Here is a 6,000-nt window from a genome sequence, read left to right on the forward strand (position 1 = left end):
GCGGCAAGGTGCGTCGGGCAGCATGGGGGCGACGACGAGCGAGGCCACGGCGCAGAGCGGGCGCGCGGTCGGGGCCGGACCGGGCGGCGGCCAGGGAAGGTCGATGGTGGGCGGTGCATGCAGCGTGTCGTGGTTCGACGGTAGCGGTGGTGGGCTCGGCGGGAAGTTGGCGCGGGCGGTAGAGGCCAGCGGCGGCGGCAGAGGCGGGCGACGAAGCGCGGCAGACGCGGCGGTGCAAGCAGCGGCAACAGGCAGGCGTGGGTCGCGCGGACGTCTCCGGAGCGGGGCAAGCGGGGCGCGGGTGCGGTGAGCGAGCAGGGAAGGAGGCGCGCGCGGGGGCGCGGCAGGGAGGCAAACGGAGTGCACGGCAGGGGCGAGCGAGGTGCGGGACGCGCGCGTGCGGTGTGAGTGCGCCCAGAGCGCGGGTGACTCAGCGATGCGGGGCGTGTGCGGCCAGGGGCGCGCGCGGGTGACCGCGGTGAGCGGCGACAGCCAGGCCTGCGGGCGCGCACCGCGGTGACAGGAGGAAGGGGGAGACGGGGGGATCCTCACGTTTGGTGATGGGAAGAGGGGTGGCGTGGCTCGGGGTTGTCCGGCGAGGGAGAGGACGAGGTAGACGACGGCAACGGCGACGAGGAAGTCCGGCGACGGGGGGCTCCGCGCGGCGACGTCGGCCTCGAGGCGCCGCGGGTGTCGGGGGCGAGGCGGGGTCAGGGGCGATGTGGATCGCCCGGACCCAGCAGAGAGAGGGTGACGAGTGGAGGAAGGCAAGGAGGACGGCGGTGGGGCGGCACCGGGGTGGGCGCCGGCGACGGGGCACGAGGCGGCGCCCCTCGATCTGGATCAAGGGGGAGGGGTGAGGGAGCGAGAGGTGGGGGAGCGAGTGGGGAGTGGGCAGCGGTTAGGGTTCGGTCGTGTGGGGGTATGGGGAGTGGGCAGCGGTTAGGGTTCGGTCGTGTGGGGGTATGGGGAGTGGGGGAGGCTGCGGCTGGGCCGGCCTGGTTGGCCGGGTGGCCAGCTGGGCCACGGCCCAGCAGGGGGTGAGGGCTTTTACTTACTTTTTCTTTTTGTTTTGATTTTCCCTTTTATTCTTTTTCCTTTTTATTTTATTTTAGTTACACTTTATTTTTAGTTTAGTAAAATATGACAATAGTTCCAAAATAGTGTTTCAAAATAAGCCACTACCCTAAAAAGTTTTACCTCAAAATAAAATAGTTTGTGATTTTATAAAAGATCAAAGGCACTTATTTAATCGTTTCAACTACCATTTTAATCATTTTAGAGTATTAAAACATTTTATAAAAGTGGGGTTTCCTCACCACAATTAACTCTCCATTACTTGGCACAACCCAGACATTTTAGTTTTAAAGTTTGAAAACTTTTGTTGTTTGCCTTTAATTCAATTTTGAATTTGAATCGGTTTTGAACTAACCCGAGATTAACTACAGCGACAGAGGTGACGTGGCATCATTAGCAGGGAATTACTGTAGTCTAATTATCCGGGCGTCACAACTGTAGACAATGAAGCTTCCTACATAAGCCACACAAGACAGTGCGCCAAGATATTTTATATCGCATCCCACACGATTCTTTCTAGTAAACTGTTTGTGGTATACCTGATTTTTCATTATGTTTTGAAAGACAAAATGGTGTTATGGAGGGAAAGGATGGTGTTTTGAATTACTAGAACATTTACGTACAGTGAACATGCAACTAGTACATGAGTGACGCGTTTAAATTCAGAATTATTCCGGGTCCATTTGGCATTTTTATGCATTAATTGAGTTTCTGGGCATTTAATGTGCATAATTCAAATTTGAACTACAGGCACATGCTCCAGTGCACCAAAGTTTGTTGAAAAATCACTTGTGTGTCTTTGGGTGAATTTATAGGTCCCATGCAAGAAACGGGAATGAAATTCAAACATCTCGGCGTCGTGGCTCGACTAGAAAGATTGAGAAACTTAGTTTTTCAATTCCTGTAAATCCAAAACACGCCTGAAAATCATGAAACTTGGCATGGTGTCATGACAAGGCACCAACATGCTCCAGTAAATTTTTTGGTCGAGTTGGGACAAGCTTTGGTGTAAGCTTATTGCAAACCAGAGCTTCCCTCAAGAAGCCTCGTGGTTCCAAAAGGGAACTTGTCACCTCCGTGTGCGAAACGACATATGTACACTGCCTTCTCCCACCTTAATTTTTTTACACGGGCAGATTAGACCAAATAGAAGTATCGTGTTAAATTTTGGAATTATTCCGGGTTCGTTTGGCCTAATTGAGTTTCTAGGCATTTAATGTGCATAATTAAAATTTAAAGTACAAGCACATGCTCCAGTGCACCAAAGTTTGTTGAAAAATCACATGTGTGTCTTTGGGTGAATTTCTAGGTCCCATGCAAGAAATGGGAATGAAATTCAAACATCTGGGCGTCGTGGCTCGGCCGGAAAGATTGAGAAACTTGGTTTTTTAATTTCTGTAAATCCAAAACACGCCTGAAAATCATGAAACTTGACATGGTGTCATGACATGGCACCAACATGCTGCGATAATTTTTTTGGCCGAATTGGGACAAGCTTTCGTGTAAGCTTCTTGCAAACTAGAGCTTCTCTCAAGAAAGCTGGTGGTTCCGACAGGAACGTGTCACCTCCATGTGCGAAACGACATACATACACCGCCTTCTTCCGCCTTAATTTTTTTTACACAGACAGATTAGACCATATAGAAGTATCATGCTAAATTTTGGAATTATTCTGGGTTCGTTTGGCCTTTTTTATACATTAATTGAGTTTCTGGGCATTTAATGTGCATAATTCAAAGTTGAACCACAAGCACATGCTCCAGTGCACCAAAGTTTGTTGAAAAATCGCATGTGTGTCCTTGGGTGAATTTATAGGTCCCATCCAAGAAATGGGAATGAAATTCAAACATCTGGGCATCGTGGCTCGGGCGGAAATATTGAGAAACTTGGTTTTTCAATTCCTGTAAGTCCAAAACACGCCTGAAAATCATGAAACTTGGCATGGTGTCATGACATGGCACCAACATGTTGTGGTAAATTTTTGGCCGAATTGGGACAAGCTTTGGTGTAAGCTTCTTGCAAACCGAAGCTTCCCTCAAGAAGGCTTGTGGTTCCGAGAAACGTGTCACCTCCGTGTGTGAAACGATATACGTACACTGCCTTCTCCCGCCTTAATTTTTTTACACAGGTAGATTAGACCAAATAGAAGTATCGTGTAAATTTTGGAATTATTCTGGGTTTGTTTGGCCTTTTTTATACATTAATTGAGTTTCTGGGCATTTAATGTGCATAATTCAAATTTGAACTACAAGCACATGCTCCAGTGCACCAAAGTTGGTTGAAAAATCACATGTGTGTCCTTGGGTGAATTATTAGGTCCCATGCAAGAAATGGGAATGAAATTCAAACATCTAGGCATCGTGGCTTGGCCGAAAAGATTGAGAAACTTGGTTTTTTAATTCCTGTAAATCCAAAACACGCCTGAAAATCATGAAACTTGGTATGGTGTCATGACATGGCACCAACATGTTGCAGTAAATTTTTTGGCCGAATTGTCACAAGCTATGGTGTAAGCTTCTTGCAAACCGGAGCTTCCCTCAAGAAGGTTCGTGGTTCCGAGAGGGAACGTGTCACCTCCGTGTGCGAAACGACATACGTACACTCCCTTCTCCCACCTTAATTTTTTTACACATGCGGATTAGACCAAATAGAAGTATCGTGCTAAATTTTGGAATTATTTCGGGTTCATTTGGCCTTTCTTATACATTAATTGAATTTCTAGGCATTTAATGTGCATAATTCAAATTTGAACTACAAGCACATGCTCCAATGCACCAAAGTTGGTTGAAAAATCACATGTGTGTCCTTGGGTGAATTTCTAGATCCCATGCAAGAAATGACAATTAAATTCAAACATCTGGGCATCGTGGCTCGGCTGGAAAGATTGAGAAACTTGGTTTTTTAATTCCTATAAATCCAAAACACACTTGTAAATCATGAAACTTGGCATGGTGTCATGACATGGCACCAACATGTTGTGGCAATTTTTATGTTCAGTTTATGAAGGCGCACACATTAACAATCAACAAAGTCATTTTGGAACAAGTGTTGCCACGTTACAAATCAGAAACACAAGTATTATTGAAATCATGGGTGTTCTACTTACCAATTACGTGTCGCCACACGTCCCCTTTTTTTATTGGCTAGGAGGTGTCGTGCGGGGTAGCTATTTGAGTACAGGAGGCGTAGGATCAGACCCCTGTGCATGCTCATCGGGAGGAGAGCCCTTTGACCTCTACACACCGCGCACCTCCCTCCCAACGTCTCCATTAATGGCGCCCGATCCCTTGTTCTATGGTGTGGCTATATGTCTCACTGGACTGAGATTTAAGAGAGAAAAATAAAAATCTGAAAAGAAAGTTTTGCATGGATCTTGATGTAAGATTCGACGGACCTGTATAGCATCGACTGCGACTTATAGCAAGCATGATGAATATAAGGACGATGACGGTGGATAATAATTGTCGTACATATTTAGGAACATAATTAAAATCCCCGCAAAAAGGAACATAATTAAAAAAGCCACATGCGGCAACATCCGAAATACACAAGGGCAAAAGAAGAAGGAAGACAACGATCTGGCTCGTTGATCTCTACTTTCTTGACGCGTTGCTGCAGGCCGCGGGAACTAGTCTCCGTGGTGAGCGGCGATGAGCTCTTTCTTGTCCTCAAGATGCTGCTTGAGAGCATCCACAGATTCCTCCACCAGCCTTCTGTGCTCGATGCGCAACATGGCATTCTTGTCCATAAGTTTCTCGATGATGACATCGGTCCTCTTCAACAAGGCAGTGGTCTCCTCCTGCTGCTCCGCACTTCCGACGATCTTTCCCTTAGCAGGTCACGCTTGGCCCAGAGCTTCGCATTGCTCTCATTTAGTTGTCGGACGACACCGGTAGCCTGTTCAAAAGAGGCTTTCATGTCATCCTGCAACCTCGCCCAGCCGGAGATCTGATCCATTTGGCTATGGACGATCGCATGCATGCACCTGTAAGAGTCCTCACCTGCCCGAGAGACATTTTCCTAGGCCGCCGCGGCGTGGGAGGACATCTCTGCTGCATCCACGGCACGGCGGGACATCTCTTATGCTTGAGTGGTGCGGCCAGACTGGTCTGCCGCATCGATGGCGTGGCGGGACCTTCGTGCTCCTTCAGCAGCACGGAGGGACCTCTCTGCTGCTACGACCGCACGACGGGACATGCCGGCTGCGTTCGCGGCGAGGTGGGACATCTCTCGTGCTTCCGCTTCCATGCTCGCATCTCCCTAGTGGCAATCTCTCAACCCAGAACTCACGCTGGCCATGGCTGACGCAAGGGAACGATGATGAATGCCTTGTTTTTTTGTGGATGAGGAGTTGAGGAGGAATGTGCAGTCATCTTGGAGTAGTAGTATTTATAATCGAGTACTAATACGCTCCTAAGTGGGAAACCGTTTAGGTTTTGATCGGTGTGAACAGGTTTACAATTTGGAATGTGACGGGACTGAAAGGATCGATATGGTTGACTAGAGGGGGGGTGAATGGGCAACTACCAATTTTTAGCTTTTCTTTACCAAATAAAAGTTTGCATCAAAGTAGGTTGTCTAGATGTGCAACTAGGTGAGCAACCTATATGATGCAATAACAACAAGCATACAAGCAAGCAAGGGTAGAAACAATAAAGAGCTTGCACAAGTAAAGGTAAGAGATAACCAAGAGTGGAACCGGTGGAGACGAGGATGTGTTACCGAAGTTCCTTCCTTTTGAGGGGAAGTACGTCTCCGTTGGAGCAGTGTGGAGGCACAATGCTCCCCAAGAAGCCACTAGGGCCACCGTATTCTCCTCACGCCCTCACACAATGCGAGATGCCGTGATTCCACTATTGGTGCCCTTGAAGGCGGCGACCGAACCTTTACAAACAAGGTTGGGGCAAACTCCAAAACTTAATC

Source organism: Triticum aestivum, chromosome 6A, assembly GCF_018294505.1.
Source record: "Triticum aestivum cultivar Chinese Spring chromosome 6A, IWGSC CS RefSeq v2.1, whole genome shotgun sequence".
Classification (NCBI taxonomy): Eukaryota; Viridiplantae; Streptophyta; class Magnoliopsida; order Poales; family Poaceae; genus Triticum; species Triticum aestivum.